Genomic DNA, 26,418 nt, shown 5'->3' with positions numbered 1-26,418 from the left:
GGAAGGATTGTAAATATAAGTGCCACCAATGTTAAATCCTTGGCTCATTTCGGTGTGCAGTGTGCTCAAGTGTTAGTTATGTTGATTCATTTCCTCTCAATTCTTTGCATATCATGCTGAAGCAAGAATGCATCTGTTTACCATTTTTCAAAGGGCAGCGACTTTCAGATTTTAGCTGCTGGCAGAGAGCAAAAACTCTCAAATCTTGGGTGATTGCTGGAACGCAAGACTCGGTGAGTGAGGACTGAGCAGCATGCAAAAGAGAGGAGAGCGCAGTCTGTTTTAATTAGACCGCTTTAAATGTATAGCAATACAAAGAAATTAATTTTTATCTATATTCTGCTTTGTTTAACGTGAGTCCTGCCGACCAGCACTTCCACATTTGCTCTGGCCCAATTCATCATTTAGGGCCCGTTGTAGGTAAATCTGAATTACCGACTCTAGAATATCCAATTTTACCGATTCGGTATTCTAGATTGGGTAAATCAGATGTAGGAAAAAAATCTGTAATTTTTACCTAATCTGTATGATTCGGTAATTACCGAATCGGTATTTACCGATTCGGTAATTGCCATTGATTCCTATGGGCCTTGAGGCCCATAGGATTCAATGTCAATTACCGAATCGGTAAATACCGATTCGGTAAAATTACCGAATTGTCAAGGGGGACAGGGTGTCACTTTGACACGCTGTTGCACCCCTGATTCTGGCTTGTGTGCCATGTGACACACATTCATGCCCTTGGCACAGGTGTACATGCACAGATGTGCATGTACACAGGAATTCGTTATTTACCATGACATAGTATGTCATGGTAAATAACAAATTCTTAAGGGCCTCTGGCACTATTTTAAGTGCCACCTATATCTAGATTTACCGAATCGGTAAATTTACAGAATCGTTAACATTTGGGCCCCCTACATCTCAAAAACCAAATACCGATCGGTAACGGCGGAAATCGGCCGTTACCGACCGGTATTTGGTGTCCTACATCGGGCCCTTAGTTAGTTATTCTAGACGAAATATCAAACGGGCCCCAGGGGCATTTAGGTGGGTGGAACTCCGAGGAATAGCGCAAAGTTTTTATTTAACTCCATGGAATTCCGTGGAGTACAACTCACTGAGCCCCGCCCACCCCTAATAATTTGACCAACATGATTTTTTTTAATCAATCATCCCTCATCTTGCTTTTTCCTTCAGCAAGCTAGCTCTTCTATAGGTAATGTTCACGTGTGGAGAGGCTTCTTTCCCAATAGCATAGTCTGACCTAATCAAATCCCGGTGTTTTGATAGATTTCTCTGGAATTACAGTGGTGATACACTTAAGCACCTGAGGATTAGCACTGCTCTCTTTATTGCTGTAGAATACATTTTGCCTATCTCTGGATGCTACTTTTGTGATTGCATTCTTAATTATGTTACTTGAATAGTCTCTCTGTGTAAATCTCTTCACCATTTTGCTTTATCCAGCTGATATGATTCCGGTGTGGCACACTTGTGTTTTTGGTTCTGAATAATTCTCTGTATGGTATGCTGTTCTTGAGCCTAGGTGTGTGAAGCTATCAGCATAGAGCAGGCTGTAGTCAATCGTCTCCTTATGAAACAGACAAGTCTTAAACACATCCCCTTCTACCTCCATATGGTGTTTCCAAATAGTTGATGGACCCACCACTTATGCAACCAGTGAAAGAGAAATTCAGATGGAGATTATCTAGGTACTTGATTAACTCATTTGCCATTTCACTCTGCTCAACCCAGATCAAAAGCAAATCATTTATATATCATGTTCAGAGTAACATGTGGCTGATATGATCATCAGCCTCACCCCAGACCACCTGCTCCTCTCATCAGACCAGGAATACATTTATATAGCTTGAGGCAAAGAAGGTGCTTATTGCTGTTCCTGACATCTGTTTGTAATCAATATTATCAAACAAAAAGTTTTTTGTTATTCAGTGCACATATATTAATCTCTGGGAGCATGTTGGAGCACTCATAACATACAAATGGTCTTTTTTGAGAATATAGCTGCATACATGTATGCTTTTCCTGATGCTGAATACATGTATAAAATGAATTTAGACCAAGTGTGATGAGCAGATACTTGGGTTCCCATTGTATTCTAGCTATCTTTTTAATGAAATACATACTGTCTTGACATTATGATCATAAATCTAACACAAATGGCAGTAAGAAGTAGTTGATATAAATAGAGAGAGTTTCCAACAAACTACTCTTCGAGGACACAGCGGGCCTGACTGGGATGTTGGTCAAGCCCTTATGGAATCTGGGCAGCATATAAAAACAGGGTACCGTTGGTTTATTACATTTCAATACCCAAATTCATCCAAATTGATAAGATAACTGTCCATCCAACCCTGTAGTAGACCATAGTATATTGCAATCGTTTTGCCTTCCCCTGTATTTGTTGGGCATCGAGGCAGCTATTACATTCAGGGTGTTATGCAGTGGTTGATGCCCAAGATTACAAAAAACAATTATTACTACAGGATTGGGTGGACCGAGATCTTATGTATTTGGATGTATTTGGGTATTTTAAGTGTAATAAAGCAACTGGCTGTCCGGAGGACCCCATGACAAAAAAAGATTGGGTGCGGGTGAATGAGGATGGTTAGCCCCAATGCCAGATATAAATTATTACAATATAATTATGTGCACCAAACTTACCTTTCCCCTAATATACTGCACACCATATGTGATATCCACAGTGATAGTTGTCCACGGTGCGGGGGATTGGAGGAGGACTTTATGCACATGGTGTGGTCCTGTACAGCTCTAACATCCAACTGGCAAACGGTGCTGGGAGACATTAATAGAGCCACTGGGTGGACTATACAGCTTACAATGAAGTGGGTACTGCTGGAATTGGTCCCCTCCTCCACTAATAAGAAACGCAGTCAAAAGTTTGTTTTACTTAACCTACTGTTAGTGAAACTCTGCATAGCTATAAAATGGTTAGGGACGGATCAACCAACATTCAGGCTGTCTTAGAGGTGGTTGTGAGTGGGCGACTGCTGAAGAGATACGCAAGAAACATGTCCGTTAAGATTAAAAATTGGAAGTCGATTTGAGTGCATGGGTGGCCATGTTGTCGGATTTAAAAGAACCCCCAGACAATGCCTCCTCAGAGGAGTCTGAAGTGTTATGCTTCCAGAAGCCCCGTTGTCATCATGGCAGGAGGAGGGATGAAGGGTTCTAGTATGAGTCAAGCTACCCACGGGCTACCTCACAGGCCTTTCACATGAGATACCCCTTAGTATGTTTGGTGGGGCCCAGCATGAGAGCAGCGGGGGAAGGGTTGCCTGCTCAGGATTTGTTGCTCTGATTATTTTGAGGATTGCATCACGATGTTGGAATGTAAATCAATTGATTATTATAGTTATATCTTGTATTCTATGAAATCTCAATAAATATAATTTAAAATAAAAAGGCTTTCCGAATTGAATGATGGTTGGTAAAATGTCCTGGAACGAAGAGCATTTCTGTTATTGAAATTACATTTCTTCGTTTTTTCTGACACTCTGATAACTTCTTTCTTTTGTAGTAAAGTAATTTTTATAAAATATCCCTCAGTCTATGGTCGTTTTGTTGATGTTTCAGGCCCACCCTATGCACCCTGTCATCCAGCATTTTTTGATGATGATATCCCAGAAGCGAGGAGAACATGCTTATCATAAATGCTTCCTGACTGGACGATCAACCCCTTCTTCCGGCCTTGAATATAGTTGTACTTTCATGTTCTTGTTATTTGCATTTTAATAACACAAAGTCTGATTTTGCTTGTTTTGTTTTAACCCGTTGGCCGCTGCCGCGATTTCGCGGCAGTGCGGGCGTTTTAAAAAACGGGCGGGGCTGCGTCGGCCGTTGAACGTGCGGAGCACAAGCCAGGTAGTGCTCCGAACGTTCAACGGCCGACAGCAGCACCTGAAGAGTATCATCGCCATGAACCTATGAATGTTTATAATTCTATACATCTGTTAACAATGTCATCCATGTATTTTTTAAGACTTCCAATTTAGTTCCCAGGTTGGTTCTCAATTCTTGGAGACCTTTGTTCTCATCTTCATGACGTTCTCCACAGAGCTGCCTTTTAAACATAGAAAGATTGTCCAAGAGATCTATTTTTGTGAAAGACATGATTGGGCAGTGTTTGTTAGCAGGCTCCACTGGGCCTCATGGCTCTGAGAGAGGTTTCATCTCTCCCTTAGTAGATGATTTAACGTTTGGCAGTAGAAATTCATGAGGCCCTTTTTAGGTCTCACCTACGCAGCGCACATGCGGTGCTTAGGAAAAGACCTTTAGCCGTCGCTTTGGTTTTTATCCCAAAAACATGCACGCGTTCCATTGCCTTCAATGGCAACGCGTACACGTTTGGCAATTCCCTTGCGGGAGCGAGCTTGACACCATATGTTTGTAATTATCTTATGGTGCCCCTGGCTCGCTCCCGCAAGGGAAACGCTTTGTGTGCTGTTGGCCAATGCACTCCCCTCAACCCTCCCACTTTTAGCGGGAGGGACACTACCTACGCATGCTTGTTTTTGGTATGCACAGGAGTTCTGTTTTAGGCGGTGCTTACTTGAGATATGGTCTGAAGCAAGCTGCCTCCCGACGAGACTCCCGGCACGGTTTATTATTTATTTTTTTAATACAAATTGACCAATGCACAAAAGGGCACCGCCAATGTGAAATTCATACACGAACAGCATGGATTGACCAAAACATGTTTGTTTTTTTAAAAATAAAAAAAAGTATGAGAAACTGTTTCTTTTTAAATAAAAAAAAAGCTGCCTGTAGTATCATTGCTTAAATGAACAAATTCCCATTACACTTCCGGTAACAGACATCAGCGAGTGTTTTGCTGTCTGAAGAGGAAGAGTTACTTCCGGGCACGAGAACGGGGAGCTTCAACCGACGGAACACCAGCATTAGTGTGGCTGCGCAGTTCGCGACACTTTACCTGCTCTGCCCAGTAGGGCCCAGTGCGGCCGACCTCCTCTCTTCCCGACACTCGTCGACGTCGTGCCCTTGGAGCTGGGGGAGGCTCCTTTGCGCGTCCCGTCGCTTCATTTCTCTGCCAATCTCTGCTGCTGCTTCTCTCTGGTTGGGAAACGCGGGAGAAGTGACAGGGCCCAATCATGTGCTATCTATCAGCTCTCGCTGACAAGTCATCTTCGGACTTGGTTTCCCACTGAAAGCGCTTTTGTCCTGGGGAAATGCATTGTACTGGGGGAGGCGACTGTTTAATGTTGAATATGAATAGCAATTCCCGTGAGCTCTGTCTGCCCCAGTGGCAGTGCAACTGCGGTGGTTTATGACAACAGTAGGCAGGGCATCTAGAAGCTCAATGTTTCTTTTGCTTCCCCAACAAAATTTAACTCGCGCTGTGCTAGCCCGAAGACACAGCTTTGCGTCTCGGCTTCGGCTCAACATCCTCATTCTGGGTAAATCACTTCATCTACTATGCCCACAGAAAAACAAGCATTGGCATTGCCAATAGGTCTCGCTTTTGGGACCTTGTAAGTAAGTATAACACTTCACGTTTACATTTACTTCGTATTTAGAATGCAGTAAATGTAAACGTGAACTCTTAGAACTTCTTTTTTTTCTTTTTACTTACAAGGTCCCATAGGCGAGACCTATTGGCTATGCCAATGCTTGTTGGTTTTGTTCCTTTGGCCGCATTTGTGAGATGTAAAGTGTAATGAGAAAGGTGCTGTCTGATCCACTTACCATCACTACTCTCTTCTGGTGCAACCATTGAAGAGAGTGCACAAATTCAACTTTAAGCTTTCCTCAGGCGACATATTGAGCAGGGCCTCTACCAATCTCCACTATAAAGTACATTCCCCTAAGTTTGTGGCACTGTAGATTATTCGCTAAAGTAGTTGCAGCATCTGTATTTCGTTTCAACGTGTACTTGGCAGTAAAAAGTGCTATTGCTATCTATTTCCACAGTGGCAGTGTCTCTCAATTGCCCCTGTCTCTGCCAGTTCATATCATTGACAACAATATAAATGCCTTGAATGTTATCACATGTAATCACTTTTGTGCTAAATATGCACAAAGGATTCTTATTAACATGAATTGATCAGCTGTCAAACTTCAAGCAATTGAACCCTTTCATATTCTCATTATATGGAGTAGTATCTTAAATTAGAACTTTGGTATATTGAGAGCGCCATTGAAGACAAAGGAATGGCAGCAAGCTATAAACACTGGTGTGGTTTTGCAGGGATCAACATTTCACTGTTCTAATCCACACCCTCTGACTCTCCCACTAGACTGCCTCTCCAGTATATGTGGAGTGTGCAGGGGAGTAAGAAAGGCAGAGACTGTGGAACAGAGAAAACAGCAGTGCTAACCCTCTCAGCTTCTGTAGCTCACAGTGTCACTGGAGCCTCGAAGGAGGGAGGGGGAATTCTCAGTTTAGCAGAGCCCAAGGAAAATCAGGGGTTCACTGCTGGCTACGTCGTGCATATTTGCCTGTTAGAGCTACGGGCCTGCGCGTGGACAGTATTTGTTAAACTTTCACAGAAGTGCTGTGAAATAAAGGGTGCAAAGCGTTGGAGCTGTAGGCGTTTTTAACCCCTGTGTCTCCAGGGAGACTTTTACTTTTAATTTGGAAATGTTGCTATCATGGGGCAGAATGTTCTAATAGCCTTCTAGACAGCAATAGCAGGCTGTATCAGCCATTATAGTGCTGCTCCTTTGTAATAAGCTCTCGCCTTTGGCTTGGGCGTGAGCGGCTCTTTAATGGCCAGTATAGTCTGCTAAGGCTGGCCATACGGCTATATTGAGTCAAAACACAGCAGCCACTCCCAGAATGGCGATCTAGTGCCTTTATCAACCAACAGTTTCCACCAATTTCACCTACGTTTCTGTGTTGCTTAAGATTCGCACGGTCACTTACTGCATCAATACGGGAGCCCCTGCCTTGGCCACTGTGCGTTATAGCTTATCTCCGAAATAAGGACCATTTCGAAGCACATTCACCCAGGTTCATGAGGCAGGATTTCTCCAGATGTTTTATTCCGATTTTGGGCACACCAGGCATGAAGCCACTCACTGACGTTATTGCCTTTGGTTCCCCCTTCACCAAGAGACTGTATTGTCTCCTACTGTTCCAGGTCTCTGCAAAGGTCTCATTCCTTGGATGAAAGTGGAGCTCACATGAGTCACGATCGCTGAGAAAGGCATAATGCCCCACCCACCTACTTTATGATTTTTTTTTATCAGTTTAGTTAAGTCACATATGAACTCTCTTCCTTTTTCTTAACACATAAAGGTTCTAATTTTTACAAAGAAAACTTTCAGATGTTTGGACTTAGTGAACTTTCTTGGTTTTTCAACTTCGAATTTTAGCAAGAAAATGTTCACATTAGCAGAAAAAAAATCACTACAGCCCACGGAGTGCACTTTGCTTTACTTGCATATTCATAACTTAATTTCATGCTGGAAAATATATGCAGAAATTTTCCTCCGCAAGTTTACATTTTGAAGAGTTTTTAGTTTTATGCGCACAATTACAGAGCGCAGGAGGCAGAATAACCCCCGCACTCTGCCCCACTCCCACATGTATGCCATATCTCCCCATCATGTACTCCTTATCACGCCAAGAAAAGCCAACTTACACATTTGTCTTGTGGTGGCAATTTGTTGGCCGCAGTTTATTAGGAATACAAGGAAACAATGTATATACTTTGCATTTTGCATGTTATGTAATAACAAATTCCTTGGTACTGTCTCTTGGCCCTTCTGGGTCGTTTCCTTTGGTAGGTTGGGTTTCCTGCGCCCCTTTTGCGCGGGAAGGGAGTAGCCTCTGTCCCGGAGTTAGGCCACCTCGCTACCTTGTCCGACTTTGTTGTGCCCTGCCATCCGGCGGGGGCTGGGCTGCGAGTGCCGTCTCCGTTTGCTACCCCCTCCTTCGGTGTAGGCCATGCTACCCAGCCGTGAGGCATCCCAGAGTGGGTGGTCCTACGCACCTGTCCTTAGGCTAACTCACCCAGCCGGGAGGCATCTGAAGGTGAGTGGACCTATTCTGGCACACCGCCCTCCGGTGTGCCTCTGTACCAACCGATATCAGCATAGTTCTTCGCCACGCCTTGCCTCTTCCTCAGCCCTGCGACATTGCTGTTCCTTAGGTGTGGGTGGGTGGGACAAGATTGTGCTCTGACGCCGTCGCTGCTCCCCCCGCTCCGTGAAGATAGGAGCTTCCCTAGGGGGAGCAGGGCTATATGCCCCGGCTCGCCCTCCGCCCTCCTGTAGGCCCCCTGTTAATTGGGGGGTTTGTATCTCGCCATGGCACCCATTGGCCGGGAGGGTTGGCGCCACTTTGGTGGCTGCTTGGGGGGTGAGGGGAGGGCCGGGGGCATCCCTTCGCCCTTTGTCCTGCTTTTTCGCGCCAAAAGGGCGAGTCACCACTGGTTTGTCCGGGGGGCACGCCGCTGGTTATGGCGCCGGCTTTCGAGCTCCCTTCGGGAGCAGCCTCTGCAATAACCCCCGCACTCTGCCCCACTCCCACATGTATGCCATATCTCCCCATCATGTACTCCTTATCACGCCAAGAAAAGCCAACTTACACATTTGTCTTGTGGTGGTAATTTGTTGGCCGCAGTTTATTAGGAATACAAGGAAACAATGTATATACTTTGCATTTTGCATGTTATGTAATAACAAATTCCTTGGTATTGTCTCTTGGCCCTTCTGGGTCGTTTCCTTTGGTAGGTTGGGTTTCCTGCGCCCCTTTTGCGCGGGAAGGGAGTAGCCTCTGTGCCGGAGTTAGGCCACCTCGTTACCTTGTCCGACTTTGTTGTGCCCTGCCATCCGGCGGGGGCTGGGCTGCGAGCGCTGTCTCCGTTTGCTACCCCCTCCTTCGGTGTAGGCCATGCTACCCAGCCGTGAGGCATCCCAGAGTGGGTGGTCCTACGCACCTGTCCTTAGGCTAACTCACCCAGCCGTGAGGCATCTGAAGGTGAGTGGACCTATTCTGGCACACCGCCCTCCGGTGTGCCTCTGTACCAACCGATATCAGCGTAGTTCTTCGCCACGCCGTCCGGGAGGCTGCCGTCTCCCTGCGGCTCCGCCGAACTACGTCCTGTATTTTCACATTGGCATCCTGCCAGTACCATTGCACCCCACGGTTGCTCTCGAACCTTCCCATGCCCCCTCCGCGAGGTGTGCACTGTCACTGGCATAGCATTCCGGGCGGTCGTGTGGATGAGCCCGTGTCTGTACCTTCTGTATCTTCTTGGTCATCTTATCGCTTTTTAAAAAAAAAAAATGTTTATATCCATGCAAAGTTTCTTTGCTATTTCCGTTCCACTGCTGTACGGACCCAATCTCCTGAAGTTACAGGCGGCATGCATAGGCCGATTGATTATTTTCCACCGCCCTTCATTCAAGATCTAACCGAGTTGTTATTATCTAAAAATGCCCTCATCCTCACCGCTATTTCTCTGTCCGGTTGCAGTGCTATGATACGGGTTTGAGTGGGGGTCCTAATTTCTTTCATGGTTTGTTAATGGGAAGCCTTTATTCTTAGGGCGTGCGTTCTAAGCCGCGTTGTAAGCCCTGACTACACTACTGCTAACAGTTCCCGTGTAGACTTGCGTCTCCACGTTTGTCAATATGACGCAATGTATCCTGTTTCGTACTTGCTCCCTCAATCGATGCGATTATTCCAGCACAGTGCCTGCTGCACAACCTTGAGCACGTGCCCTTTCTCTCCAAGCCTCTCATGGCCTCTACTGCTACACTATCTAGACTCTCTCTAGGATATGGCTAGAGATTTGGAAGCCTTGTCTCTTCTGAGGGAACCGCCCTAGTCGACGTCCCCACGCGGGTGGAGTGGCCCATGTATCCTTCTGCGCTTTACATGGCGAAGGGCGTCTTTTGGCCATAATCCTTCCCATGATACTAGCCATCGTATCGATCATTAGACTTCAGAGTTCCTCTCGCTCCCGCTGGGGTGTGCATTGTGATTCATTTATCTAGTTCTTTATTTCTAAAATTCCACAGCCTTTCCTGGTGCCCTCACACATGTAAGTGGATACCCTAGACAACTGCAGGTGCCCGTTCTCCTCTGTGACCGAAGGGCCCTCAGCTGTGCACTTCCCTTGATCCCCAACCACACTGCTTCCGCTGGGGGATCTCTATGTGTTGGCTGCACGGGCCCTTGGCAGCGGATGTGTGACCTTTTGTATGTCTCTTTGGGGAAACCACTCCCCTCCTTCCATGTGTCAATCGGTCATTCCATGAACACCGGCCCTAGCCTCTAATCCCTGATCGGGAGTCACCGAAGTTATTGGCTGGACTATTAGTGGGCTGGTGACACAAGTGCCCCCCCAAAAAAAAAAAAATTGCCGGCACTAACCTTGTCAATTCGCTAACACTCCTTGCGAGACTTTGCACAGGTGACCTGCTCACTGTCAGTGCCCGGCTAAAGAGCGGACGACCCTAGGCTCCTTGCGGAACTCCTAAGAAACCGCTGTCGTGTTTCAGTTCTTGCCGGCGGACAGTCACTGCCTCAGAATGTGAGCTCTACTCGCACTTACCCTGTGCCCGAGTGCCCCGGCAAAGGGGGCCCGAATGCCTGGCCATGGCTCCTACTGCTGAACTATTTCCGTCCAGCCACCTGGAGTACCTTTGGCCCGGGGGGGGCCATGAACAGTAACCAAATTCTGTTCCCGCCTTAATGCCCCCCCTTTTTTTTTTTTTTTTTTTTTTACTTGAGCGTGCCAATGGGCTACCCTCCCTTTCTTAAACCTTTGCCGCGCTCCTATCACAAGCTGTGCGGAAAAGTGCCTTTAAAGGCCAGGATTGTTCTTGCCCTGGTGGCGCCCCCCTCGCCTAGTACCTCTAATGGCCTGGTGCCTCCTGCGCCACATGCGTTTTCAACGTTTTGTGCACGGCCTCCCGCTGCTCTGGCATGGCCTCCGGTCTGATCCCGCCTTTGCAGCATTGGTCCCCCGCCTCCCGGGCTTCAGTCGCCAGGGGTGCGGGCTTGCGCCCTAAACCTTCTCTCCTAACTAAGTCCCGGGCTGGGGCCGACTATCGCCTCACTCACAGACTGTCATCCCCCTTGCTGGTTGTTAAAAACCACATCTGCCGTGCTGGTCCCCCTCCCAGGTCCCCTGCTGACTGATCAGCCTGTGTCTCGAGTGCTGGTCGGTCGCAATCAGTGTCCTGTCTCAGGGTGCTTTCCCTCGCACCCGTCCTGTTCCTAGAGGCCCCACGTTTTTTTTTTGTTGTTTTTTTTTTTATGCGCGTGGTGGTTAAGTGATTTAACCAGACTCACCCGATCAGTAATGGTCTTTGCAGGGCCTATACAACTCTATGCATCTGGATGGCCCCATTAAAAACGTCTGGTTTGTACTTCTGAGAGATTTGAGCCCCTATACTTCGTGCCATCAGTGCCACTGAGCTACCCTGTGTGCATGTTCCTTTGGCGGTGATACCGTGCTGTGACTGCGCGCACTATTTTATCAAGGGATATTAAGCTCCGAGGCGCAGTGGCCGCTGTAAGGTTATTCCGCGATGCGCCCTCAGGTAAACTTATAAGAGTGAAAGCTTAGGTTTGGGTGGTGCTCTGTGCAACTAAAGGCATCGAGCCTCCCTGCTGCTGTCATGTGAACTGGCTTGCATGAGCCAACGCCCGTTGATTTTTGGTGGCTCCTACTCCTTCACCTACATCACACTTACCAGCACTGCCATGTACCGGCAGTAAGGGGCCCATACACGTTGATTTGAATTCCTCCCTCTCACCTTAATGTTATAGACTTAATGTTGTACTCCACACTCGATATTTTAACGAGACTTGTAGTACACCGGGGCAGCGACGCAGGCGAGGAGCCTCTTTCTCCCTGCCTCCATTGTGCCGTCGTCACTACTTGTACACATGTTCGCTTTTTAGACCATTAACGCAGCCCTTTGCCACTATTCTTTCTACTGTCATGAAAGGGTATGATTTTTACTCCCTCCCTGTTAATCGATTCATGTGATGTGCAATGGCACTATTTCTCTTGTTGTAAAAGGGTCAGACTACCAACCAGAATATAAGGTCCTTAAGTATTGCCCGGCGGTGTCGCCTCTTGAACCCACAAGGTATTTAAACTAATGAAGAGGCAGGCGCTGGAGACTGGAAGGCAGGAAACAAGGTTTTATTCTCTCCGGAGGAGAACACAGCAAAACAGACAGCAGGTATCGTTCTGAGGTGCTCTACCCGCATCTCTGAGGCCTGGCCTCTTATATACAAGTTAATTACTTTATTGCATGAAACACATTCTCGCTAATACTTTGATGTTCGAAAGACATCCCCGGAATCTCCCCTTCAGGTCCGTTCCCCCACATAGTTACAGTTGAAGTCCCCACCCCGGTCACAACAGGTGGTGATCATCGCGCAGTTGGATATTCCGCCGATCCATGGAAGGGGTGGGGTTCGATCGGATCTCGTAGGGTGGGGGGTTTTGATCGACCCGGGGGTCCGGCAATGGGGGGAAGCTTCCTACTGTACTGGGGGTAATAAACAGTATCCGCAGAGCCAGGTGGTGGCCTGGGAACGGGGAAGACAAAACGGGCACACAGAAAAGAGGGGGTTTACATCAAAGGACCTGGGACCATGAAAGGAACGGAGGGAGGTGTCGTGCTGGGAACAGGATGGGATTCCGAGGCAGAGCTGCACTGAAGAGGGGTTTATGACCCGAGACATGGGAGAGCGAGGGGGTTGCCAGCATGCGGAGGGGGGGGGTGGTGCCCGTGAGGCTAGGAGAGGGAGAGAGACGCACTGGTTATCAAAAAGGGGCAGGGAAACCATGGTGTTCAAAATGGCGGTTGTTTACGTGCACGAAAAAGGGGTCAAGAAGAGTAAAGGGCGCCGATAATGTTGACAGTTTCAGCCCAACTTTCAACAGTCCTCCCTTTTCAACATATCTAGCCAACTTGCTTACTCAATGTCAATTTTCATCAAATTTCTAACCTCGGTATCGTATAATGCTCTCATGGGTTCGTTTCCAACGTCCACAGTTTTGGAGAAAATACAACTTGCACATAAAGAACACAGAGGTGGCAGACATTGAATTCCTAAACATAGACCACATATTACGACTACGGGAATCAGGATAATGGTGAGCAGTCTCCAGCCCCAGTTCTTAACGGAGTCCCAGAACCAACCACCAAGCGACCATTCTCCTTGTTCTTGGTGGACTTCCGAAGAGAGTCTGTGAAGATGTTCAATGGCTTTGAACACTGAGGGTGAGTTGTCCGGAATGTATGTACAACAGCTGGACCCAATAACGCGGCATGCTCCTCCACGGTCCGCCAGAACCACGTCTAGAACGAGGCGGTTCTGGAGAGCCACCAGCCGGACCGCTTGGAGCTCGGCAGTGTTGTTAGCGAAGATACCAGCTGTGATGTTCATGGTTGTCTCAACTGCCTGAGTCAGGTGTCGGATGGCACGGCTGTTTGCCATCGGGCCCCAGAGGGGGACGAGTCCTTTCATAGCATCGAGGAACTGTGCTCCTGTTGAGTCGGCTTGTTCAATGTCTTTGGCTCGTTTTTGTCTATGGTGATTCGCTGGGGCCACATAAGTCGGAGGAAGGATGAAGGAGATGAAACAAGTGCCCCCCCAGCCTTTGGGGAGCCAGGTATAGGCCTTGGTACCGCAGACGAAATACATGTTTGGGGATGACACGAAGGAAGGTGGATCCGTGGAATCCAAAATTCTGGTAAAGCGGCAAGCGCTGTGACCCACCAGCTGTGTCCCAAGTCCTTCTACACACATGTGGCCTGTGACGTTGATGACCGACAAGGCCACAGTCAGAGTGGCAGCCGTTCGTTTCCGTAGATAGGAGAAGGTGGGTCTGGTTGGATTGTTGAACACCTGCATTTCGATCCGTTCTTTAGCCGGGATGTCCATTTGGATTGAATCGTTGGAGGTCTGCGGGCAGAAGTGTATCTTCGTTTTGTTTCGCCGGGCCCCGTGGGAGAAATGCGTTACGGTTCTGCCGGAAGTGGCATTGTCCTTATAGCTTTCTTGCAGGAGGATCAGCCAAGCAAGGCAGGAGCCGTGAACGGAGAAGGGTGAAGGAATGAATGGTATTGAACGTCCAGTGGCATGGGGTAGCAACCCACAGATCCAGCAGTTGGTGGCATTGGTGGCAAGATTGTGTTGGTGAAGCAGCTGCACAAAAGAGTTATTCCAAAATTCCTTTCGCCTCTCTCTTAGTTGAGGAGAGAGTGAAATTAGATAGTGTTCCTTCATGGTGGTAGGCTGAGCTGTGGTTAGGAATGTTTCGCGAGCAGGTGCATGTTCCTCCATAATCCAGAGCGTGGTCATGAGGAGAAAGCAGAAGAGGATTACAATGAAGAGTGCAATTGTCTTTGAGCTATGGAGTCTGTCTGTTCTCGGATTTCTGTAGTGGGTATTTCCTGTTGTCTCCATTGGCTTCTTATTTGGCGCTTCCATCATCTTCTTATCTGGCGCTTCCATCATCTTCGTTTTCAAGGTGCTCGGTAGTGGGCAGGACCACAGACTTAGTTTAGCTTCTCTCCAGGTAACCCTTGGTAGGTTTGGGTCACCGTTCTGAGATCCTTTAACTTAGTCCGTGACCTACTTAGCCGAAGCTCCCTCCTTTCGTCGCAGGAAATACCCTTCTCGAGATGGTACCGTGGGATCAGAATGTTTTGAAAGTTCAAGTGTCTCTGTGTCGGGATAGCAGTTCAATGATGGTCGGTCTTTGTTCAGGAGTTCTTCTTGGGTACTGACGTTGTCTGCCGTGGCCAGGGCTGAGGAGACCTTTTTGCAGTGATGGGCGTGCAGCCAGTGCTTCTTCCCCTCCACTCGAAGTGCGGTCCGAGTGGTGATCAGCACTTGCCAGGGGCCCGTCCACCGGGGTTCCAAACTCTTTGACCGCTGAAAATTCCGGATCAGCACGAAGTCCCCCGGTTGGATGGCGTGACCCGGACCCCTGGAAGCATCGGGGATGGCCTGCTGCACCTGCTGATGAATGACAGACAGAGTTTCAGTCAATTTATACAGATAATCAGACATTAGGACGTCCGGGACGTCATGAATGGAAGTTGGTTTCGGGGCAGACCAGACGCTCATGGGTCGACCGAAGACAACTTCATAAGGAGTTAAGTGATGTCGGGTGGGGGTAGAGCGCATCGATAGCAATGCCAGTGGGAGGGCGTCTGGCCATTTCAGACCCGTGGTAGCCACTATTTTGGCCAGTTTAAGCTTTAGTGTGGCATTGTGTCGTTGGACAAGCCCAGCAGATTGGGGGTGGAAGACTGCGTGGAATTTCTGTTTAATACCCAACCCATTTAGGATGAGCTGGATAACTTTGGCTATGAAGTGGGGGCCATTATCACTCCATAAAATACGACAGAGGCCATAACGGGGAAAAAACTCCTTTAACAGAACCTTTGCAGTGGCCGTAGCGGTGTTGTCGCGGGTTGGATAGGCTTCCACCCACTTGCTAAATGCGCACACCAGAACAAGTACATATTTTAGGCCTTGGCATCTGTCTAGCTGGATGTAGTCCATCTGCAGGACTTCAAATGGGTGGTTTGGGACCCCAAATCCCCCCCGGGGTACTACAGTTCCTTTCCCGGGGTTGTGTTGCAGGCATATTAAGCATTGTTGGACCAGGCGTTTGGCGGAATCTGGGATCTTATCATTGTGCCAAACTCTGGAGACAAGTTCGATCATGGGGGCTGATCCTATGTGGGCAGGGGAGTGTGCCATGGTCAGTATGGGAATCAGGTATGAATCAGGGAGCAACCATTTGTTCGTGTCTTTTGTCCGCCAGCAGCCTTCATCGTCTTTTAATCCCACCCGTGTCCATTCAGTCAACTCGTGTTGTGTGCTAGCCGTTTGAATATCCCTGATAGTGTCTCCAACGTCAGTCCATTTTTCCGCTTGTGACCTGGTCACGTACATATGTGTTGTCGTCCTATTTTCAGCTGTCGTTCGGGCAGTGATGTCGGCTAGTGCATTTCCCTGTCCAATGATGTCTGTCACCTTCTTGTGTGCCTGGCATTTGATGACGGCAAGCTTGTCGGGGAGAAGGACAGCTTCGATTAAGGCGGAGACTAGATCCCCGTGCAAAATGGGTGTGCCGTGTGAGGTCAAGAATCCCCTTTCCCTCCAAAGGAGCCCAAAATGGTGAACCACCCCGAAGGCATACTGGCTGTCGGTGTAAATGTTCGCTGTGGTTCCTGTTGCCAGGATGCAGGCTCGTGTCAAAGCAATCAGTTCCGCTGCCTGGTCAGATCGCTGGGTGATGCGGGCTGTTTCTACTACGGTTCGAGCCGTGGTGACTGCATAGGCAGCGGAAGTGGTACCGTCGGAGAGTTTGATGCAAGAGCCGTCCACCCACAGCTCCCCGTCGGGGTCAGGGAAAGCCGTGTCTCTGAGACCAACCCTACTCCTGGTTTGTTCGTCCGTGAGGGTCACGCAGTCATGCACAGGGTGTACATTGGGATCGTTCTCTGGCAGAGGTAACAGAGTTGCCGGGTTCAGTGTGGTGCATCTTTTCAGGGTGATATGGGGTGCAAGCAAAGTCAGTTCGTATCCGGTCAGTCGTGCACTCGTCAGATGTTGCGTCTTGGTTTGGTTCAGGAGGGTGTCGACTGCATGGGGTACCAGTACCGTGAGGGAATTCGAGAGTACAATCCCCTCACTCTGTCGGATAGAGATTGCAGCAGCAGCTACAGCTCGAAGACAGGCAGGCAAGGCTCTGGCGACAGGGTCAAGAGTGGCAGAGAAGTAAGCGCACGGTCGTTGCCTAGGGCCGATGGCCTGGGTCAGGACAGATAAAGAGCACCCCTCCCTTTCGTGAGTGTAGAGGGAGAAGGGCTTTTTGTAATCAGGGGTACCTAGGACGGGGGCTGAGCAAAGGGCATCTCGTAGTTCCGTGAAGGAAGTTTGACATTCAGGGGTCCAAGGGAGTGGGAAAGGGACGTCTTTGTTTAACAGAGAAAGCAGTGGTTTTACAATGAGGCTAAAGTTTGGTAACCATTGTCGGCAGAAGGAGGTGAGGCCTAATAGGGAGCGGACCTGTTTCTGGGTCTTAGGGACAGGGGTATCTAGGATAGTTTGGATTCGATCAGGAGTGAGTTTTCTTCCATCTTTGGACAAAAGGTGACCTAGGTAAGTGACCTGGGGTTGGCAGAATTGCAACTTCTTCTTGGAGACCTTGTGGCCATTTTCCGCAAGGAAGCGCAGGAGTCGAATGGTGGCGGTAACCGCTAGAGGGGTGGTGTCGGCTGCCAAAAGGATGTCGTCGACATATTGTACTAACACCACTCCGTCCGGTAACTGGACTTGATCTAGTTGTCTTTTGAGGGCCTGGCTGTAGATGCTAGGGCTCTCCGTGTAGCCCTGGGGCGCTCGGCAAAACCTATATGAGCGGGCTTTTAGGGTGAAGCCGAAGAGATATCGGCTGTCTGGGTGAATGGGGATGGAAAAGAACGCGTTTTTGAGGTCGATGACGGTAAAGGTGGTGGCAGTAGAAGGAATCAAGGTCAGGATGGTGGTGATGTCTGAGACCACAGGGTACTGGGGTACCACCACTTTGTTGATCTCTCGGAGGTCGATGATAAAACGGTATGCTTTCTCATCTCCTTCTCCCTGCTTCTTGATAATGGGCAAGATAGGGCTGTTGCAAATGTTGCTAACCACTTCCTCTACCACTCCTGCGTCTATCAGTGACTGGATAATCATTACCAATGCCTTCTCGCCCTCTGGCGATATCCGATATTGTGGGAGTTTTGGGAGTGTTGCGTCTGGTCGGACAGTAATGTGCACTGGGTCAATTAACATACGCCCTACGTCCGAATCCGCGTTGGCCCACAGATACGGAGGCAGAGTGTCAAGCAGGGATGCGTCAGCGTCGGTGATGGAAAACATGTGTCGGGGAGAGCAATGTCTAAGCAGAACGGGGTTGTCGTAAAGAAACACTCGAACTCCATCTTGAGAACACCTGATCGTCGCTCGGAAGTGTTTCAGTAAGTCCAGTCCCATAATGGCGTCAGGGCTATTGGGGGAGAGCAAAAACGTGGTATCAGTGGTGTTGTTTTCTACGTCAAAGAGGATCGGTGCAGACAAAGGGTTGGTGGAGGGCGTTCCATCGAAACCTGTCGATGTTATGAGTGAGCCAGACAAGGGTGCCCTTGGAATCAGTCGTTTAGATAACGCACTACGTGTTGCGCCAGTGTCTACCAGAAATGGTGACTTGGTACCTAAGACCTTAGCAGTGACGTAAGGGCCCTGCTGGTCAACATAGAGCTCGACTGGATCCCTCCCTTGCCCTTGGCTGTCCTATGAGAAGTTGTGGGTGTCTTCATAGTCGGATTGTTGATATTGGTTCTGCCTGGGTCGATCAAACGTATGTGGTCTGCCTGATCTGTCGTTAGTCGTGTCATTTGGGGGCCCTCGCTGTTGTCCCTTGTGTCTCGGTCCATTTGCTATGTCCCTGGTGTCTTTGTTTTTTATCATTTCCAGAAGAACTGGGCACTGGGATTTCCAATGGCCGGTCCCTTTGCAGAAAGCACACTGGTTCTCTCTAAGGTCTGTGCGTCCATTGTAGGAAGTCAGAGTGCGGTCCTGGGGAAATGTAGTCTTAGGGACGTTCGTCTGGTAGTTTCCCCGATATTGGTCTCGTCCTATAGTCAGCCCCTGTAGTTTGGCAATCATCACCCTCTCTTTCAAGTCCTTCTTCTTTTTCTCTGTTGCCCTATCGTTTTCATTTTTCTGATGTTCATAATATTGGGCCATTTGGAGAATCGCTGTAGGTTTGGAGGCTGCCCAACTACTCTCGCTGGCCTGTAGTTTCTGGGAGATCTCCGATGACAGTCCCTTAACATAATTCTGGACAAACAGATGGTGTCCGGTTGCAGTGGTCATGTCCTGGCCGCTGTAATCGGAGAACACCGTTTCAAACCGGGAGAAGTATTCCGATACATCCTCCTGGGGTTTCTGGCGGCAGGCCGTTACTATCGACCAGTCCACTTTCTTTTCTGGGATCAGGGTTTTTAATTTCTCTACGATTTTATCTGGAAGGTCTAGAATGGATTTCAGAGGCTTTTGTCCTGGTCCCCGTTGTTTATCCAGGCCATCGAGTTGTGACCAGGTATGTCCAAACAGCTCAAGGTGGTCGACTTTCCGGATTTGCTTCCACACATCAGCTGGTAGACATAGCCCGAAGAACAAGTCGATGTCAGCCAGGGTCATAACCGTTGAACCCAGGGCTGTACCCAATTCAGTAGAAAAGGCAGTGGGGTTTTTACGTAGATCGGGTAGAGATTTCCGGAATGTCAGAATCTCTTGCCGGTCCCATGGCTGGTAGACCCAGTTGTACACTACCCTTCCCTTCCCATCTTGGTTGTTTGCATCATCGTGAGTCCCTGTACCTCGGGGAGGAACCCAGTAAGGGGCAGCCTCTCGTATCGGCATCATGGTGTTAGATTGCTCGGTTGGTGGTTCGATCACTACGGAGGTCGTGGTTTTAGTTCCCGACTCTCGTTCAGTGAGGTGACGGAAAACCTCAAGCGTACGCGTAAGGAGGTCCGACACATCACACTCGCCCTCATCCCCAATATCGACCTTCCGGTACAGGGTCGTTAGGCTCCCGGGACCGTTGTCTCGATATCGGTCCTCGTATGCATTCAAGACGTGATAACACAGTCGTACGGTAAAATGTCGTCTGTGACTCCCTGTATACGAGTTGAACATATCCGTGATGTACTCTTCGTCTTCCTTCCTTTCTACCAGTGTCCTTGCTATCTTGTCGATCCCTGCTCGCTCATCTTTGCTCAGTCTGTTTGTTCTTGCAGGGCCAGCCCCCCGAGTCTCATGGTCGCCTAACGTTGTCGTTGATGTAGTATTTAATACAAGGGGTTCGGCTGGCACAGAGGCCATTGGGGCCGAAGCTGCGGCAGTACTTTCGTTTGTACCTGGGGGTGGCGCGTGCTGTGCTAAGGGTTGGGAAGGGGCATATGGAGGGGGCATGTAGATGATAGGAGGACCTAACAGCAGATCATCGTTAGTTCGTTGTTTCGAGGGTAAATCAGGGTAGAGCATGGAGGGAGTTCTAACCCGACACTGGCTCGGTGTTTCCATTTCTAGTTTCTGTTTAGCTTTCTCTCTTTCCTTTATCTCTTTTTCTAGTTTCTGGGCAGCTAGGTGGGCTGCTTTTCGCAGCTCTTTTTCCAACCTACTCTCAGTTTTCTTTTTACGTTGTTCAGTTTCTTTGCGCCACATGCCGAAACTGTCAAGCATAGTGGGTGTTGTCTTGTTTTTACCAAGGGCTGTTTCTAGCGTTTTTATTTTATCATCATCGAAGGATCCTATCAGGGGCCACTGACTTTCTTGACCCTTTTTCGTATATTTATGCCATAGTTTGCTATAGGCTATAGCGGTCAATCCATGCTTCGTGAACATGTCCTTATTAGGGGTGCCTTCCAGTGGGGCTGGGTGGTCCGTCTCTAATAAGCGGTCCGGGCTAAACAGGCTACTAATCAGTGGGGAGAAGACAGACATGACGGCTCGTAACGAGGGACTAAAAGTCAGCACTGCCTATCTTATCACTGGGTGCAAAGACTGGACAGAATATTTCTATTCTACGTTGTTTGCAGGCAGTGAGTACCTCATGGATCAAAATAACAAAAGACCAATAAATATTCGATGGGGAGAATGAGTAGGTCCGCAAAGATCTGCGTTACCTACCCTTTTCACTATCTGCAGAAAGGGTGGTCTCTTCCCTGTTTGCAGACAGAGAATCTCCAGAAAACAATAGTTTGCGAACAACAGTTCAGTTTCAAGTAATTATTCAGTGGGGGAGAAAAAAATAGGCACGACTGCTGCCCTACCTATCCTCCACTGTTTGCAAAGAGAGAGCCCGTTGTTTCTCCGTTTGCAGACAGTGAATCTCCAAATAAATAAAAAGAGCAATACTAGTATTTTTTAAACAATCAAGCAATCATTTCGCAACTTGTCGTGTTTACACGACCTTACCCGGACCGCATGGACAGTTTCTTGTCTTCCGAATCCAGCGCCCGATCGTCCTCTCTTCTCCGTTATCCTCGCGGCACTCCTGATGGTTCCCAGTCAGGACCGTAGATCACTCGAGAGAGGTCTGTTCGGAACCAGTGAAGTTCGGATGATCGGCTGTCAGACGAGGGTCTATCGGACAGACGCGTTCCCGATCGTTGCAGTTGTTCACTCTGTCGTCAGGACCTCTCCCACTGGATCCACGAGTCGCTGATGGGCCCCACGCTTGGGACGCCAATTGTAAAAGGGTCAGACTACCAACCAGAATATAAGGTCCTTAAGTATTGCCCGGCGGTGTCGCCTCTTGAACCCACAAGGTATTTAAACTAATGAAGAGGCAGGCGCTGGAGACTGGAAGGCAGGAAACAAGGTTTTATTCTCTCCGGAGGAGAACACAGCAAAACAGACAGCAGGTATCGTTCTGAGGTGCTCTACCCGCATCTCTGAGGCCTGGCCTCTTATATACAAGTTAATTACTTTATTGCATGAAACACATTCTCGCTAATACTTTGATGTTCGAAAGACATCCCCGGAATCTCCCCTTCAGGTCCGTTCCCCCACATAGTTACAGTTGAAGTCCCCACCCCGGTCACAACAGGTGGTGATCATCGCGCAGTTGGATATTCCGCCGATCCATGGAAGGGGTGGGGTTCGATCGGATCTCGTAGGGTGGGGGGTTTTGATCGACCCGGGGGTCCGGCAATGGGGGGAAGCTTCCTACTGTACTGGGGGTAATAAACAGTATCCGCAGAGCCAGGTGGTGGCCTGGGAACGGGGAAGACAAAACGGGCACACAGAAAAGAGGGGGTTTACATCAAAGGACCTGGGACCATGAAAGGAACGGAGGGAGGTGTCGTGCTGGGAACAGGATGGGATTCCGAGGCAGAGCTGCACTGAAGAGGGGTTTATGACCCGAGACATGGGAGAGCGAGGGGGTTGCCAGCATGCGGAGGGGGGGGGGGTGGTGCCCGTGAGGCTAGGAGAGGGAGAGAGACGCACTGGTTATCAAAAAGGGGCAGGGAAACCATGGTGTTCAAAATGGCGGTTGTTTACGTGCACGAAAAAGGGGTCAAGAAGAGCAAGAGGGCGCCGATAATGTTGACAGTTTCAGCCCAACTTTCAACATTGTATCCAAGTGTGCTGTTTCATAATTCCTCAAGTACACTTTGCAAATAAAATTCCCAATTACGCATTTCTTGCTTTAAATTATGGGGGAAGTTTTCACTGAAGTCAATTTCTCTGATCTGAGAAGCGTCATTAAAGAAGCAGTAGTTATCAACGTCCATGTTGATGGAAAATATGGTGCAGCTTCTCCTTTGCCCTGCGCTATTTGTAACATTTGTGTGACTCCCCAGCGGTGTCGGGGGTCATGAACTGTGACCTGGCGCATCTGAAAGTATGTTTTCTGCCCTCTTGAGATGCGCTCCGAGGTGCAAACTGTATCGTGATGCGCTATGTGGAGAGCTGTCTGCTTCGCACTTAAATTAGGTTAAAAATAGCCACTGAAAAGATCAGGCATCACACAGAGAGACAGAGCCAAAACGTTCACGTTTTTGGGCGCCAAAATAAGTGACCCATTGTCCACCTAGTATTACGAGTACATCTTGGGTACCTGAAACCAACCGATGGGGCTCTAAGAGTTCCCAGTGGCTTACACCGGACCGTCTTTGTACGAGAGAAACGTGTTCAGCATGCCGGACCACATGATGGGTCAGGCCAAGAATCTTGCATGAAGTGAGTTGTAAAGCGCAGATAGTGAAGTGAAGCTTTGAAACCAGATATATGGGAGTACTGGGAAGGACGGAAAATAAAAACGGACTGCCCTGTTTTGAATGCGTTATCAATGAGCACAAATTCTAGGGCTGGGGAGGATTGCGTCCTGACTCGTAGGTACGAAACCTCTCTGGTTGGCCTCACGGCGACGCTACCATGCACTACTGCATTTCTTAGCCCTTAAAAACCTCCTGCTGCCCGACTTTAACTTCGAGTGCTCCTGGAGCCCGGGCTTGCTGAAACTATTTGGCATGCAACCTTTCAACACACGTGCTGTCCTAGAGTGATTTCTCGCAATACCGCTCCTCCGTTCTTGCAGGCCTCTCTATTAGCCTTCATATAGCGCGAAACCTTCCTTTGCTATGTGACGGTGGGGGGCTTCCTTAACGGAATCTGACATCATACTGCCATCCTGTGGCTCTCTTTAGCGTATCCTTGCCAGGTCCTTTAACTCCCTGGAAAGGACCCCCAAATGCAAAAGACTACAACAATTGCGCAGCCTTGTTCTTCCGGGCGGGCAGGCAGAGTGCCTCCCTGCAGCGGCGGGGGAGGGGGCAGATTCACTGCATCCCCATGCCTGAGGCTAGCTTGAGGTTTTTAACCGCCCCCCACCCCCCACTCTATGGCCGCACGATAAGCCCCGCCGCCTTCTGCCCTGTTTCTAGCGTTACCGTCGGGAGTATCTGTTGTCCCGCGCTGCTTGCCCCTTCTGCTGGGGGGTGTCCCAGTTTCGCGCCCCCTGCTTACCTCGCCCTCTGCTGTCCACGAGGATTCGGGGGGATCCTCGCCCGCTCCGACCCCTGCGTGGTGCTCGGCCCAACTATTCGGATTCATCCTGGTGATGGCTGTGCCGCTCTACTCCAATCTGCCGTCCCTGGCGCCGCCGTTCTGGCTGCAGGCGCCAGCCCTGTGTGTGCTTCTTTGTGGGTGAAAGGCCTGCCGCTCGCCACTCAGATCCTCCGCCCTCGGCTGGCCGATGGTCGACGGTCTCGGCTTCCCTGCCTCGGTTCCACTGATTGTGGCCTGCCTTTCAATTCCACCTCCTTGGTCTTCCGACATCCATGCTGGTCCCGCTTTCCTCTTCCCTGGCGCGCCGTTCAGGCTGCAGGCGCTGGACTGTGCTCTTCTGGGAAGGCCTGGTCCCGCTCCCACGCCGCTTGTGCTTGCTCATGCTCTCCCGCCCTGGGAGTTCCTGCGCTGGCTTCTGGCGTCCGCCTCGGCCTCGCTCGGGAAGCAACGGTCTGTCTGGCCGCTTAACAATGTAGTTAGCAACCTTAGCCCGTACAGGGACCTCATCACAAGATTGTGCTCTGACGCCGTCGCTGCTCCCCCCGCTCCGTGAAGATAGGAGCTTCCCTAGGGGGAGCAGGGCTATATGCCCCGGCTCGCCCTCCGCCCTCCTGTAGGCCCCCTGTTAATTGGGGGGTTTGTATCTCGCCATGGCACCCATTGGCCGGGAGGGTTGGCGCCACTTTGGTGGCTGCTTGGGGGGTGAGGGGAGGGCCGGGGGCATCCCTTCGCCCTTTGTCCTGCTTTTTCGCGCCAAAAGGGCGAGTCACCACTGGTTTGTCCGGGGGGCATGCCACTGGTTATGGCGCCGGCTTTCGAGCTCCCTTCGGGAGCAGCCTCTGCAAAAACAAGCTGTGTGAGTGTATCTGTCAGAACCTTGTGATAGCGACAAACAAACATGTTCATACGCAAATATATGATCGCAAAATTCATGATTTTCAGTCATTTATTCTGAAGCAAACCATTTGAACCCTACTCAAAGTGTTTCACGGTCCTTTGTGAAGGTTACAAAAAATAGCTTTGCAACATAACTTGCTCCGTTTTATGACGTCTTCCAAAGGGTAAAAAGTACAGCATGAAATTGACATTGGTCGGACATACACACTATGTTGCTTTGTGTAAAACCCCCACAAATTGATTATATTCTGATAGAAACACCTACTTCATTTCTAAAAGTTCCACGGAATTCCTATTTTAATGAACTCCCCGCCCTTTGGAAGTGCCGGCCTGCTAGCTGACTGGCTTGAGTGCGCCTTGGTGCAGTGCTCTGCAGTGTAAAACAACACACTTCCTTGTTGCGGGCTCCTGAAGTCCGGGTCTGCCTCGTGCTTGTTTGCTGAGCTGGGCTGACTCATTCTTATCCGGTAACGTTCAGCACCTGCCAAGATCGCACACAGTGTCTGCGCCCAGCGACAGGGCGCCCATGCCGCAGCTATGTTTATCAAGATTTCATTTTTTTTTTACAGGCAATAGGAGCGGAACGAAACTCATCTGATGTTTTTCCGCATTGTTTTTAGCCCGTGCACCTTGTGAATGTGTTCTTTGTCCTTTTGTAACTTGAAAAAAAAGTGATTTACAGAGTAAAATTATTTTGTCTAGAAGCAAAAGTCCAGTGTAAGAAACCGACCCTTCAATTTTTAGAGTAGGCCAGTGATGATTAAACTTTAAAAAAAATAAAAAAAAATTATTCATAAACAAAACAATATTATTAACAAATAACAAATCGGGTGGTCTGACACAATCTGCAACTCAGGGTTCATCATGGCAGGGTACAGAATCTCAAGCAACAATACACAATGCTGGAATCAAGGGGATTCCTGTGCCCCCAGTCCCGGATTTGGCAGTGGTGGTTCACAAATCTCACCACGATGGGCATTCCATGCTCCCCACACCTTCCCCCACTTCTTCGGGCATCCCCTAGCTACAAACACAGACCTCTCCCTAAACATGCACCAGTAAAGGTCTTCCTCCCATTTAGTTACTCGGGGCGGCTGACTCGCACCCCAAAGCCTGGCAATGTTCCGCTTGGCCACCATGTAAGCTAGGGTGACTCACTGCTTCTGATATACATTCAGATCCGTGGGCTCCCACACATTCAACAAACACCTTCGAGCTTCAGGTAGCAACTCCGTCCCCAGAACATCTCTTAGTTCTTCGTGAACCTCTGCCCAGAACAGCTGTATCAGCACATAATGCCACAGAATATGAATAAGGGTGCCAGATTCTCCACACTCTCTCTTACACTCACAACTCCCACCTAGACCCATTCGTAGCAGTCGAGGTCCGGTGATATAGGACCTATGCAATATCTTCAGCTGCACTAGTCGGAGCCTCATCTGGATCGCCACAACCTTAGGAGAGGATACCGCAGCCACCCAATCTTCATTGTCCAATTCCATCCCATCCACATTCCACTGATCTCTAATTTTCCCCAATGGGTCCTCCATATTATTGATCAGCTTCCTATATATCAGAGAGATAGTCTTTTCTGGAATATGTCCATCAAGCACTCGATCCTCAAGGGGCGACGACTCAGGGAGTGTCAAGTCCTTAGGGACATGCATTGCGAGGGCGTGTCGGACCTGCAAATATCTGAAGTATTCGTTCTTGTGCAAACTATATATGTTTTGCAGCGAATCAAACGTATGCACCGCGCCTTTCCCCCAAACATCCTTCACATGAGTGATGCCAATCGTGTCCCACTTATCAAAGCCCTTGGTTTTCCACAGACTACCCAATTTCTCCGAATTCAACAGTGGAGTGGCCAATGTAAGCCTACCCTC

At 49.1% G+C, this 26,418-nt stretch overlaps 1 protein-coding gene across 4 annotated transcripts in view; it reads left to right on the top strand.

The window, feature by feature from the left end:
- The window catches only part of ELAPOR1 (endosome-lysosome associated apoptosis and autophagy regulator 1), a 489,842-nt gene that overhangs the window by 110,597 nt on the left and 352,827 nt on the right, over positions 1-26,418 (top strand). The window lies entirely within an intron of this gene.

Source organism: Lissotriton helveticus, chromosome 5_1, assembly GCF_964261635.1.
Source record: "Lissotriton helveticus chromosome 5_1, aLisHel1.1, whole genome shotgun sequence".
Lineage (NCBI taxonomy): Eukaryota > Metazoa > Chordata > Amphibia > Caudata > Salamandridae > Lissotriton > Lissotriton helveticus.
Note: the sequence above shows the minus strand (reverse complement) of the source record. Positions and strands in the feature narration are given on the sequence as shown.